Consider the following 16,149-nt stretch of genomic DNA (forward strand, 5'->3'; position numbering starts at 1 on the left):
AAATTATAGGTTCTTCCCTAATATTCAATTTTTTTTTAAATCGTAATGTAACTTAATTTATGAAGGAGATGTACTTTTGTGCACTCTTGAAATATATGCATATGCCTGCAAAATTGTAGTTGAGAGAGAGAGTTCAGAGTCAGGCTATAACTGAAAGAGGAAAGACTTCTTTTCATTTTGGAACGATGACCAAAGTTAAACATCGCCAGTCGCGTAGTGTGGAGTAGCAAGCATTTTGAGCTGCAAGGTCGGTCAGTCTAGCTCAGCCATGTATTAAGGAGACCGGTGCTCATGAAGTCGGAGCTGCGGTGTCTACGGGGCGTGATGCGTGGCAATGATGACATGAGCCTCGTTGAATTAGGTTAACATTTTGTGCGGGCTAGCTTGTTGTCGTAACCCTTATGTTTCTTAACAAAGTTGGAGTTGTCTAGCCGCGTAGGCGCTAGTGTGATGATGATAACGTCACGTCTTGGCTAGTGTATGGGAGTCTTTTTTTTCTAGCTTGTTGCTTGTTCATGTGGATGGTGTTTGTTGAGTGTTGAGCTTGGCTGTCCTGTTTTCGCCATCATCATAGCTTATGTAGTTGGAGTGTTATTGTAATTGTGGGTTTTGTTCAGTTTTTTCTAATTAACCTTGCATTATAAGGTTTGATCTCGTTTCTCCTAAAAATGAGATACCTTATTGTTTATATAAAACGTTGGCAATTGCCTTAATTACCATTCGAAAAAGAAATATTTCGTCCCAAGTTCTAGCAAACATTCGGAATTTTTGCCAAAACATTCCCTATATTCGAATTGGCCAATTGCTTAGAAACACTCAAAATACTAAAACAAAAATAAACCAACAATTGTTAATAGACGAATATATCTACCTACCAAGTCAATCAGATAAAATATTGATATTATGCTCATAACTAGCAAATTCAGCTCATGAAAACTTTTGTTATATATACTTCATCCGTTTGAAAAAAGCTAACTAACTGCTAGCTATGTATCTAGATATGGAGTTGGCTTTTTTTTTTTTTTGACAAAGGAGTACGTCGCTCGGGAAAAAATGGTAGGCAACAAATACTTGATTAAAGCGTAATATATTAGTGGCTAGAGGTAGTACTCCCACTGATTATGTAACATGGTTTTTCAAATATATATTTTCCAGTATAATTTTTTATTATAATATATAGATAATTACATATTTAATTTTATTGAAGTAAAAGAGTACTTCCTCCGTCCCATAAAGTACCAACCTAGTATAATGAACTGGACATGCCTTTATCCATATTCGTTGTACTAGTTCTACATTCGTCTTTTTTGGACGGAGGGAGTAATAATATATATATATATATATATATATATATAACTCAATATGCATAGCAATGTAAAATCATTATCTCCACATCATTTAAACATATACACTTACCATTTCTATAATGTATAATATGTATTCATCCACATATCCTACAACAAAGTAAGGCGCATCAACTTAGCGCACACTGAATTGAATATCCAATTGTATGAGTGACGGCTAAGATCAGAACCAGATGTATAATAAATAAGTTCTCCAAGTTGAATAAATTCTGGACCATGCATTCCTCCACGCATTTAATCTTCAGTTCAATTTACAACTCCAAATGGTTAATTTATAAATTCTAAACCCTTAATCGATGACGCACAAGTACTAGCACTACTGTTCTTCGTCGTCGTAATTAATTAGTATATGATATATACTTCCTCCGTTTTTAAATATTTGGTGCTGTTGACTTTTTAAAATATGTTTGACCGTTCGTCTTATTTAAAAAATTTAAATAATTATTAATTTTTTTCTTATCATTTGATTCATTGTTAAATATACTTATATGTATACATATAGTTTTACATGTTTCACAAAAGTTTTTGAATAAGACAAACGGTCAAATATATGCTAAAAAATCAATGGCGTGAAATATTTAGAAACGGAGGGAGTATATAAATAGTCAAAATGACACCTCGATCCGGTGATCCGATCATCTCTCTGCGAGTGAGAATGGAGTAAATTTGCAGTGTGTGATCGATCTGTGTTAATGTCGATCAATGTCTGTCAGTCTGTCAGTAGTGCTAGCTACAAGTAATGACAGGGATATATGTATAATTAACAGACAGAATCTTAGGTTAGTGGGGGTTAATTACTTATACTTATACCTTGGGCCACACACTAGTGCTATAATTAAGCATCTTATAGACCCCTAACTAGGGTCAGATTCTGCTTGGTTGGCTTGATGATAAGCACATGTTTACTGCTTAATTAAGCACATGCATGCATACTTACACAGTTAAAAACAAGACGTGTTCATTACGCCCTGCATCCTGCGTACTATATTTAGTATACGAATCACAAGTTGTTGCAGGTTTGTTACATTCTACTAGCAAATTATTTATATACTGAATATATAGCTATGTAGAGTACTAGTAGTAGAATGATTAGCTTAGTTTGCAGAGAAGAACATGCCATTTTGAGCACTTGATTCTTTCTTTCTTTCTTTTTTTCATTTTGTGTGGAGGGCATGCACTCGATTATTAATTTAAAAGCTAATTAAGTTAGGAGAGGATAAAAACTAATTTATGGATGAAAAACAACAGCATACCATATATACCTCCATTATTTATATTAATTAATCATCTAAAGTTTCGAAGTTTGACTGCCCACATTTTAGGATATCATCTATTTAAAAACAGAGATAGTACTTAGCTAAGCCTTTTCCTTTTGCAATTACATTAAAGACAAATACATATACACACCCCACGCATGCACAATTAATCCTAATCCCTTTTTTCATAGAGTACTTTAATTTAAATTCGTGGCATAATTAACCACACAACTAAAGTGATGAATCTGTGTCAACCTTTAAATTCTCAGTGAAAGTGCATCAAATATGTATTAGTTGGGTATATCTGCAGGGTTTGAACCCTGATAGATAGAAAATTCACAACCACATCAAACTAAGCTGGTTTGCGAGACCCACAGTTAAGTTTATTTAATTTGAAGCTTACCCATTAAGCATGCATGTACTGTTCGTACGTCACGGTTACCGTAGTAAAACATTAGTCAACTAATAGTTGATGTTACCAAAACCCAACAGTTTGAACCATATGCTTGTCTTATTATCAGCTACATATATAGATGCATGCATGTTGTCTATACTACATCTGCTAATAATTAAGAATAGAAGGTACAAATATAGGCTCAACGAAAACGTTCTTAATTAATTGGTCATATTTGGCTCTACATGCATCCCATCGATCCTTGCATTAGGTCAAACATATGCATTATAGTAGACTAGATGGTGTGCTTAGTGGAGACAGTCACCTTAAATTGTAGCAGACGAATATTAGCATTAATTGCATTGCTAATGTACAAAAGTTCAAAAGACAACTAGCTAAAATTAAAGAAAAATATTTCAATTTGAGATATGTCAACCTTTATTAATTTGAAGATGAGTTCGGTTGAAAAAGAAAATGAGGTGTTCGACTTCTTAATTTAACTATTTACTCGTAAAGATACTCTATAGGTTTTTAATGTTTGATGCCGTTAACTTTTTTATATATGTTTGACAATTTGTTTAATTCAAGATTCGTTTTTACAATAAATATGTAAAAAAAATATAAAATTATAAGTCATATTTAAAGTACACATGATGATAAAACAAATTAAAAAAAATAAATAATAATTATGTAAGTTTTTAATAAGACACATGGTGAAACGTGCGTCCAAAGTCCTAAAAATCAACAGCTTTAAACATTAAAAACCGGAGAAAATATAATATAATATTTTTCGAGATATCGTTGGTATGATTAATCTACTACTCTCTCCGTCCCAAAAAAGTTCAATTCTAGAGATGAATATGGACATATGTTCATCTCTAGAATTGGACTTTTTTTTAGGATGGAGAGAGTAATTAATAGCATTTTGGTATGAAAGTTCATTATGCTTTCATATACCATACTAATACTTTCAGTATGCGAGTAAATAAGATTCTACTCCTCCGGTTTAATTGTCGAATTAATCAAAGACGCAATAAGGATTATATGTATACACGAGTGGATCTCGGATGCGTTGCGTTTTCTCTGCTCTACGGCGTCAGCTGCTGACATAAGCCAAGCACTTGTCAACGATGACCTAGTATTAATTGTACAGTATTTTGTCCCCCTGACAATGTGGGGCCCACACGGGCGTTGACTAGCATACGTGGAAGCTTTTCACCCGCACAGCTTTTCTGGACGGCTGGGATCTCTGTCAACTGACAAACATAATCGATCTGCACCGTTGGATCGACGCAAATGTGTACTTGGCATCTCCTAGAATTTGATCAACAATGTACAAGTCTATAGATGGATAGTCAAGACTCAAGACCATCTATCACCTCAACTTGTGGAAAACGTTTACTACAACATATTGTAAATTACCATATGCTGAGTTAAATTTGCTATACTTAATTAATTTTCAGCAAGTAGTACGTACTTCAATATATAGTTAATTGAAGTAGGAAGCACATACATATATTAATTAATTATAAGCAGTTGTTACTAATTAACTGTGGAGAAGGATCTAATGGGTAGCTAGGGGTTAAAAATATTAAGGGGAGTCAAGAACATCAATAGTTAAGCACAATACAACATCTTATTTTTCGTGGTATTTCTTTCGTTTCAAAATATAAGCATTTTCGAAATATATTTAGGAGTAATAGATAATTAACTGATTTGTACATGTGATCCTCGAAGAGAGCAATATATATGTGGGATGCTTATAAATTAATTAACCATCAAATTAATCGAAGCAAGCCACACAAGAAATAGCTAACCTATATATCTGTACTGACCGTGCAAAGCCATGCATAGTACCAATTTGCTTGATATTATTAGCAAAGCTAGCTAGTTAAGCTTGGAGGTAGTTCTATTAGTGTATGAAATATCTTATGGGCTTAACTAAGTATATTAATTAATTAGTTGGTGTGTGATTTGGATCGATCTCTTGTACATATATGCATGTGCATTTGGGTAGTCTTTGATTCAAAGGATATAGTAATTAATGTAAACGTAGATTACAATTGATTTGAGGGTGCAACGGGATGCATGGTTAATTAATTAGTTAGTTAATTACTGTAATTAATCCAATTTGGGAGAGAGGTTGGTCGACACAGTTGCTGCAGTGTCTTGACCATTAGCTTTGGATGTGAATGGGCTGTACATGTGACTGTTAATCTGTTAAATATACGGTCCAATTGGAACAAACTGTGTCGGTCTGTACATATATAATCAATTAATGGAATAATTTAGTTGGTGATGCATATTTTAGTTTTTGTTACACCCACAAAAAATGGCCCAATTTTAGTATTTTCTATCAGACAAACCACGTGATAATGTTTGTGCTTTCCTAGTGGGTTTGAGGCGGCTCGATTATGTTTTCAGATTAATGTAGGTCAACCATAATCTGGGAGGTAAGAATTACAGTCTGTCGTCAGCTTTACCATGATATGGAAGCACAGAAATGGGTCAAATTGTGAAAAATCATCTATTGAAAGTAGGGATTTGCTTTGATATTCCTATCCATTATTATTAAAAAAAACTATCTCAAAAAAATTTATGGATTTCAAAACAAAATCGGAGCATTATAGTGAAGCAATTGTGGATAGAGAAAATGACCCTAGCTAGTCTTGTTGGCTCGTCGTTCAAGCAATTTATTAGAATCTGATCAATTGTACAAAATCTTTCTCGCCACAAAAGAAAAGGTATACTACTCCCTCATTTACAAATTAATCATCGTATAAGTTTATGCACCAAGACCAAGGATAATTTAAATAATATCAATCAAGACACCATGCACATATTCTCCCACAATACATGCATCGATTAAAAACACAATACCAATTACACCTTAGCATACACATATTCTCCCATGCTACATTAATTGTATTCTGATGAAATCATGTCCATGCGGTTATACTACGATGATCAATTTGAGAAATTTTAAATTCCATTGTATGATGATCAATTTGGGAAGGAGGAAGTACTAAGCATCAAATGCACTGGACTGATAAAGCTGACCACGTAATAATTAATTTGACCAGTTTTCAGTGGAGTACTAATTTATCTCCCGGTGGCATATATCTCCTGACCCCGATCATTTAGATAAAAGTCGGACAATCTTCCTTTTCTCTCCATTAGCTACTCACATGCATGATTTTCTCTAATCCTATCTCTCTCTGATCAGAGCACGTACCGCACATGCTCTCATCCTTTCGCACACACACTTAACAGTACATGTAAAGTTTTTTTATCAAACTTTTAAAACATGTTTTCTTGTAAACTACTTATGCAATCTGTGAATCGATTGCACCATTTTATTTGTTACAATTAAATTTTCACAACAAGATCTCACATGACCATATTTCAGATGAAAAAAATATATTTGTTGTTATAACTTTAATTGAAACATATTTATATAGCTTATGAAACATCAATTTATAACTATTGAAACAGCGCAAAGTATTTATTGAAACATCGAAAGAACACAATACAACATTTGCAAATGAACTACTGAAACATCGTAAAACACTTATTGAAACATTCAAATAATACCATATGCAACATTAGAAATGATCCATTATATGTATACAAAAGATATGCGCAACATAGTAGAAGACCAGTTGAAACATTTTACTTTTACGTTTGAAACATCGAATCAAAATGAATGAAACATGTATACATCATGTGATATCTTATTGTAAAGATTTAATTATAATAAATATAACAGTATAATTAGATCACATATTGGATGGATAATTTCAAAGAAATAATTTTGCAAAGCATATTAAATTGTTACATGTGTATAACCAAGAGGAATGGAGAAGAGATGTGCATGTTGCGTTGCACATAGATAAAGACCACATGCATACAAGCTACTAAAATGAATTTAATGTAGCTATTTAGGGCCCTAATTTTTGTCTCACCCTAGGCTCTTAAAATGTTAGGACCGGCCTTGGGTAGGATGTGTGTGCGCGTATTTATAGGGATGAGTACACACGTGTTGTGAGCGTCTGCGTTTGTACTTGTTTCTAAAAATAATAATTAATTGGACAATGCACATACAACTTTATTTATTAGTTCATTAATTCCACCATCAAGAAAGAAAGACAATATAGGTATTCTGAGATTACAACATACGATGGGAAATGATGGATCTATTTGGATAGACCTCCACGAATAATATTAGGAACCAATATATGGCTCATATTATATATTAACACAAGGGATTTAAGGATATTCTGTTGAACAGCAGGTAAAGCAATCAGGTGTGTGTCGACGTCTGCGCACTGAAGGCACTCACAGTATGCTTTAGCTGAAAACCAAAACGGTAAGACCATTATTGTTACTCCCTATGGGGCAGCATGGGCAGATACTCTAGTACTTTTCATGGGTGAGATCCTTTACCATATATAATATAATATCACTGTCATTACAGTCACGTGCTTTCTATTGCCTCACATGTAGTGTCTGTAATGGTATGTCATTATGGTAAAGGATGTGAACCCACTTCTCATATATACCAATTAATGATCGCTGCTCATAGTTGGAATAAGGTCAAATCCATTAAATTCTCAATAATGAATTTTCTTTTAGAGAAGGGTTTTTTTTATCCAGCCTCTGGCCCTCAAATAACCCAATCTCAAATTCGCTCCTATGAAAATTTAAACTCAGAATCTTGGGATGCTACTCAGGTCACTGCAACCATTAGGCTACATGCCTTTTCACTTTCAATAATGAAATGAAAAGAAGAATGCATGTATGTGAGATTAGTGATCATTTTAACTTTGTGGAAGGAGGGTAGCCATGAACATCGCCATGGCCATGGCCCAAATGAGGAACGAAAGCGCGGTGTTCCTCCGCATGCTACCTTAAGATCCCTCAGTTTAATTGGCTGTGCATGAATAGATTGATCTAGAAGCTGCACATGTTGGCAGTTTTGAGGGGGGGGGGGGACCCGAATGGGCGATCGATCGCCTAGGGACGGGGGTAATGATCAATCCTCCTCCCCCTCCCTCCCTCCACCTGATTTCCTTTTTTGGCGCTGCATTACTTTCCTATTTTAGTAAATTTATGCACCTAAAGTTTATACATCTCAAGTTTACACATCTAAAGTTTAGAGACCAAAAGTTTATATATCCGATTCAAATTTGAATTTGAATTCAAATATTTTTTATATATAGTATTTCTATACATCTAAAGTTTATACACCTAAAGTTTATAGACCTAAAGCTTATATACCCGTTTCAAATTTGAATTTGAATTATATCTGATTCAAATTTGAATTTGAATTCAAATATTTTCTATATATAGTATTTCTATACACCTAAAAGTTTATAGGCCTAAAGTTTATAAGTCAAAAGTTTACATACCCGATTCAAATTTGAATTTGAATTATATCCAATTCAAATTTGAATTTGAATTCAAATATTTTCTATATATATAGTATTTCTATACATTTAAAGTTTATACACCTAAAGTTTATAGACCCAAAGTTTATAAGTCAAAAGTTTACATACCCGATTCAAATTTGAATTTGAATTCAAACTTTTTATATATAGTATTTCTATACATAAATTTTTCTATCTTTTGTTTTTTTAAAATTTTTTTGTGGTGTATTGTAGTAGGAAGAGAAGAAGGGGAGAGAAGAAGGGAGAGGAGGAAGGGAGAGAAGAGGAAGGACTATAGGGGGAAGGGCCAGCGCGGGTGATCGCTGGGGCCAGCGCGGGGCGATCACCCGCGCATTAGCATTTCCGGTTTTGAGGTGAGATAAAATCATTCCTTTAATTTACTAACATGGCAAGCCAAACTCTTCCTCTCTTTTATTTCGGGTGAAGCAAACTAATAATAAAAACAATAGTTCATATTACATGATTAATTAAATTTAGAAATATAGAAACTGGTTTATATATGAATTCCAAACATAAATCGCTATATCACTAAATTTTTTGGAATAGAATAAATAATAATACAGCGAAGAGTTATGTAACACTCACTGATGATGCATAATTATTTGATATTCAAAATAAAAACAAAATACAATTATAAAATTGGTTCTTATATATGATAGTACAGTAGTATCAAATATATACGTTCTTCGATCGATGCACCGGCCACCATTAGTTATAAGGACCTCCAAGGAATCAGCTAGCTTAGTAAGTCCCGGTCGTCGTCTTTTACTAGTGCAAGTTGATCTTCTCCCTCGTCGCCATTTGTCACTTAAAAGTGAATCTACCCACCATACCTACTCCCATAATAATTTTGTAAATTACCCCATTTTCTAGTATTAAAAGTTAATCAAACTTAAATGGATAGTTAGATATAAAATCAAATTAAGATGAGTAATCCCTATAGTAAAATAACATGTACATATCTCATGCTGAAGCACATATTATATGTTATTTCTGGTATCTATATTAATTAATACTCCCTCCGTTTTAAAATATTTGGCACCGTTGACTTTTTAGCACATGTTTGATCGTTCGTCTTATTCAAAAAATTTAAGTAATTATTTATTTTTTTCATATCATTTGATTCATTGTTAAATATACTTTCATGTACACATATAGTTTTACATATTTCACAATTTTTTTTTGAATAAGACGAACGGTCAAACATGTGCTAAAAAGTCAACGGTGTCAAACATTTTGAAACGGAGGGAGTATTATAATATATATTTTTACCCATGGAAAATCACGGATACAAGTAGTAAATTGTTATGAAAGATCAACTCGATCAGATCGATGTAACATAACTCACATAATCATATGGGCAGTTGGCTGTCAATCAAAGTTTTTTAAAAATGAAAACTGCGCGATGCCCTTTTTAATTTTCTACCTGATATTCAATACAAATACCCATCAATGAGTCAACTAGGAGGATTAAATTAATGTAGATATAATTAAGCTGAGTCACAAGGCCAATCATTAATCAAAAGTGGAGTATTATATTTATACAAAGACATGCATGGTCACTAATCTCCCACGCTCCTAGCTACCACGTACAAGCAAGCAAGAAAGAAGTGATGATATCTGAATCTTGATTGCTTCTCCTCTGTGGAATTTTGCTATGATGATTCTCTAATGATGCTATACCTGAAAGTAAAATTCTTGCAAGTTTAACCGACTGCACTGTCAGGTCTTGACCAATCAAATTATTTTTACTTACTTCTACATGACCATTACTTGCAAATTTGCAAGGTTTCTGTACATGTTACCTGTAATATAGGAAAAAGAAAGCAATGAAATTGGAGAAACGGTTCAGGATGCTGCGTAGTGAACCTGTAGTGATCGATTGCCCTTGCCTATGTACACAAAAGATTTGTTTGTGCACAACACGATTCGTTTGCCATCTGGCGTACTGTGAAATGATCTCCTGACATATCACAAAAAAAAAACGTGTGTTCTTTTAATGGCCACTGTCTGCTCTTCTTTCCTGAAGTTTTGTACTAGTTGAATGATTGTGATTGATGTGCTCCGCTAACAGAGTTGGATGGTTGTGATTTCTTCATCTGATAGAGTTTCTGGGTTCCCTTGTGTTATTAGCTGCAGTGGGACCCTGTATCTAGCACCAGATCTTTCTCTGCCCTGTCCCAGATATAGCACTTCTGCACCAAAAAATGCAGTTGATGAAAGTTTTTCCCAACAACTACAGAAACCTGATATTTTAGGGGGGCATCTGTATTTAAAAAAATTATGCAAATGTAATGTTTTCTCTTTTCTCAGTTCACTCGGATGTACCCAAAGAAGGACCTCTTTGTCCTCTCTTTTCTTTGGAAGTAGAGAAGTTATATGGAAACTGCACAAATGAACAGGCTGTATGTGCATCACCAGCCAAACAACAAACTTACAAAGACTAAGGTCGTCTTTCACCCCCTTCGGAATGGGAAGAAAGTCACATGACTCAAAATTTATTTTCAGTAAGTGCATGCCTGCCTGCCTGCAATAGTTTTATTCGAAGTAAAAGCCTGCAATAAATTTAACCATTATATATGTGGAATGGGGTATGAGTTCACCAATTGCCAACTTGGATTTGCATATATAACACGTCGTATCGTTAGTGCTTTATGCACCAAAAGTCTCCCTTTTTTCCCCTTTGGAATGGGAACAGTAGAGTTGATAAGGATCACTGTTGTTTGCCTCAGGTTGACTGATAGTCAAGGTTTTCCAATATACCAATACAAGCAATCATTTCATGATCAAGCATCATCAAGTTGCTTGTTGTGCTTTCCCTGCACTTGCTCACGGAGTCACACAATGTTGACCAATAGTCAATGTCTTGGACTTGGACGTTGAATGACCCAGTTTCTGGGAACGCACGGTAGAAAGGACAAAGGAGAGTTAAATAACCCTGTATTGTCTCCAATGCATCACACTCACACACACCCAGACATGGCGCTCGGCTTAGGAGCGTTTGTAGAAAGTTTAATGGATTTTTAGTATATAATAATAATAGATAGATAATAGATAGATAGATAGATTAGAACACACGTGTTGTATATATAATTAGCTAGGATTATGATCCTATTAAAAGATACTCCATAATGAAGTTCCTAGCTAGTGCAGTCAACTAGGAGGATTAAATTAATATAGATATAATTAAGCTGAGTCACCCGGCCAATCATTAATCAAAAGTGGAGTATTATATTTATACAAAGACATGCATGGTCACTAATCTCCCACGCTCCTAGCTACCACGTACAAGCAAGCAAGAAAGAAGTGATGATATCTGAATCTTGATTGCTTCTCCTCTGTGGAATTTTGCTATGATGATTCTTTAATGATGCGATGAGAGGAGTAGGTAGAGGGGGAGAGGGAGTGGGAGGATTGAGTGGGTAGTGGGAGAAAAAAATGGAGTGGGGAGAAAAGAGGGAGAGATGCCAGTGTGGGAGAGAGAAACTCGCAAGTAGCTAATTTCGCATGTGGGTCACTTAATAGGCCCATGAACCGATCACAGGGAAGCGATTTTTGCAGAGTACAGTAGTTATAGCCTTCTTGCAATCTAAAGGAGGGTTTGGTCAGAAAAATTAATTATATAGTAGTGATGCATACTTTTTATGTTTTTTATCCAAGGAGTAAAATAATAGACCATCGATTTAAATAGAGATTGTTGTTTCAGAATTTATAGGTTTTTCTCTAATTTATGTTTTGGACAGAATGATTTTTCATCGATTTTGATTCAGACTCATTTGAAACATCATCATCCAACCCAAGAAATTTCAGGAGTTCCAGACGCCGATTCAAAAATCGAGCACATCTGCCGCCGTTTCCCAATTCACATAGGTATGGTCGAACTATTCTACTGTGTGATCTCCTTAGTGATCTATTTAAGATTTTCTCGATCTTTTATATGATTTGTCTGGACTTTTAAGTGATGAATTACTGGGGGATCATTTCTCTATTTAATGAACTGTTCGGTGTCCGTTGAACGTACATGTTTCAACCTAGCTATTTAAGAAATTACCGATTACTGATTTTGACTGAAATAATGAAATAGCTGTTGATCTTTAACATGTTGATGAGCCGTGCTAGTAATCCGGTAATCAGGTTCAGTTGACAAATCATAGACCCTTATCTATGACTTTTCTCTAAATCTAAATATAAACAAGCAAATATAATATTTAATTTTCCATATTTCCTGTTTGTATGTCCGTATACACATCATATAGTCTGCAGCTTACCTTTTCTTTTACCAATGACATGGTTCAAGATGTTGACAATGCGAAGGAAGCGTCCAAAGTCAAGGTCAGGATAATCAGACTTTGGGATGGCATAAATCCCAACAGACGTGATACTTATTAATAAAAGGTCGGTATAAATATTCCCCTTGCAAATAATGTTGGTATTTATGGGTATCCCCAGAGCGCGCTCACATTTACTATAAACGTTAACTAAAAGATCTGTAGTTTATTAGGTCAATCGTATTACCATGACCATTGATCAATCAAAGAATTTGTGTTAAAACCAAGATTAATTGTGCAACTTCTGGGATGCTAGCTCATTAGGCAGAAAGATCTTACCACAGTTGATTAGGTGGTTCGCATTCCTATGATATTCGATCTATATATATGAATTCGTGTAAATTAAAATATGCCACAAAAAGTAACATGGGCTCTTTAGTTTTATTTTTACAAAATTAATAATTCTGAAATCAGACATCATAGTGATCACAGAGTTTCACCTTTCTTGACTCCCAATTTAGAAATTTGTTAATTTAATTTCATTTTTTAAATTCATAATTAGTAAGTTGTAACTTATGTGAACTCCAAACCATACAACTAAAATGTATTATTTACTATTTTCATAATTATTAAATCATAAAAGTTACAATTGGGACTTCAATCATGAACAATCTATAACCGTGGCTCTAGACCGAGTACAATTTCATATTTTATTTACAAATTTTGAAATTATTAAATCATAAGTTTCTTTACAATTGAAAGTATAAAGAATGTATAATTATGTACTTTTAAAGACTCCAACTTGAAAATGTATAACTTTCAAGAAAATTTGATGACCAACATATTCATCACAGGATTACATTTTTAATATTTATATTGTTAATAACTATAGCCCATGCAACGCACGGGTTAGCGACCAGTATTATTAAGGATGTGACTAGGTAGTGCACGGTAGTGCTTTAGTCCTAACCAGTGCTACACTCCCGTGGAGAACCAGTGCTACAACTCATCCAGCTGCTAATTTTTGCCACCTATAGATGCCCGTCTATAGATGAACCACCTTCACTTTAAATCCTAGATACGCCACTAATTTTTGCCATATTTGAAGAACATTGTGGTGCTTTAGATATGGGAAACTGTGCTAAATCCTCAAAAGCATCCATTCTGTTTTGGTTGAATGCAATTATAATAATAAGTGGATAAAGTATATATGAATATATATCTTATGCAAACCCACACCGTCGAGATGTCCATGTCAATATGTGAAGAATATGTATGACTTTAAACTCAGAATATGTATGACTTTAAACTCGCTGTCTATGTCAATGTGCATCTGATGGGATTATAATTTTGAATATGAATATCTATTTGAGTGTGGGTATGGCATGGATATCAGAACCGCTAAATACTCCCTCAGTGTCAAAATAAATCAACTTCTAGATTCAAATTTTGTTCCAAAATAAATCAACTTCTACCTTCTCATCCATCCTTGGTTCGCAAACATTTTATTCCTTCAATACCCCTTATTACCTGCTTATCCACCAATACTAATATGCTATTAATAAGGGATATTTTGGCCCTTTCTCCACCTCTTTAATTTTGCATTAGGAAGGTAGGAGTTGCTTCTTTATGGGATAGAGGGAGTATGTGTGAACATATTTTTTTATCATTGCGCAATGAAGTGCATTCAGATTTTTTTTTCTATCACACATTATTCGGTTGTCATTTAATAGAAAACAGACCTTTCATAAACCCATTTAAAACAAACCTATTCCCTCTGTTTGTAAATATTTGACGCCGTTGACTTTTTTAAACATGTTTGACCATTCGTCTTATTAAAAAAATAAGTAATTATTAATTATTTTCCTATCATTTGATTCATTGTTAAATTTACTTTCGTGTATACATATAGTTTTACATATTTCACAAAATTTTTTGAATAACACGAACAGTCAAACATATGCTAAAAAGTCAACAGAAACGGAGAATCAGTAAATCCATACGCCCACCACTACTCAATGCCCAACTTTTGGTTTTGCTACTATCAGGAGTTGACGTCCACTCAACTATCATCATAACTGTGTCGTTGCCCATAAGTTTTGTGTGCCCTCCAAGCCAAGGAAATGTACATGTCAACTAATCAAGTCTAGATGGACAAGGTGTGGCCACTGTTTGTTTCGTTGCTTGATAGCAAGTGCTTGCTAGCTTTCGGAAACTACGCAGCAACTACAATAGATATCCAGTGATGGTATTATATTTTTATTTTGAAATTTTAATGAATCCATATTGTATTCTAAATGAATTTTCTTTAATTTAAATTTCATATATTTTGAATTGTATTTCTACTTGAATTTTTTTCTAACTAATTAATATGAAAATTTTTAGTATATGATAGTAAACATGTTTTAGCTTGATTTGAAAAGTGCTTCTTGTGTTTGTATACATACTGTAGATCCTCCCAAAACTCAGCTTTTGGGTGTGTTTAGTTTACGCTGAAATTGGAAGTTTGCTTTAAATTGGAACGATGTGACGGAAAAGTTGGAAGTTTCTGTGTGTAGAAAAGTGTTGATGTGATGAAAAAGTTAAAAGTTTTAAAAAAATTTTGGAACTAAACACGGCGTTTGTCGAGTACAGATTCTGATCCGAAAGCTTCAGTTTAATTTCACAAGAGTTTTCTTCAAGGTGTCGTTTAACGTGTGTATCCATTGTATAGATCCACGAGCCACACAGTCAATATATACATCGCAAAGTGTGAATGCGCGTCCAGCTATTGACAAACTTAATTAATTCTTCCTCGTCGTGGCAATGCTCTTTCTCAGCCATGGCATCCGTTTCGATCGTCGCCCTTCAAAACAAGCCAATGTTACAAGAGTAATGTCCGTATGTACACGGCCAGGTTACATCAGTAAGAATATAATGACCGGACTAATTCGGCTAAGCTTTTACTCGCGTTGATGTTACAGAGTCTTTATATTTTCAGCCATACAAATTCACCCAGCATTTAATCCTCAGCTGTAATGAATGTGTAGACGATTTACTTCTGTCACAAGTTCAGTTATTCTCTTAATTATGTATACAAAACGTTCGGAATTTTAGTCCACAATATATAAAATATAATTATATATTTAATTCTATTAAAAAAATTTAATTAAGGCCAAATTATTTATCATGTTTTAGTGTGCTCAAACAAAATATTTTTTAAAAAAACTAGGAAGATAGCCCACGCATTCGCGCGGCATGCATATTAGTTTGTTTTGAAAATAGTTCTAAAAAATAAATTGAAATTAAAGTAAGGCATTTTCTATTTTTAATTGAGTGTTCATTGTATCTTTTTTCTGAAGAAATATCGACAAACTATAATAAATGTATTTTCCCACCCTGCTAACCCTTTCTTTAATTGCTTCGTATATATGCAAT

The sequence above is a fragment of the Oryza sativa genome, chromosome 11 (assembly GCF_034140825.1).
Source record: "Oryza sativa Japonica Group chromosome 11, ASM3414082v1".
Taxonomy (NCBI): Eukaryota; Viridiplantae; Streptophyta; class Magnoliopsida; order Poales; family Poaceae; genus Oryza; species Oryza sativa.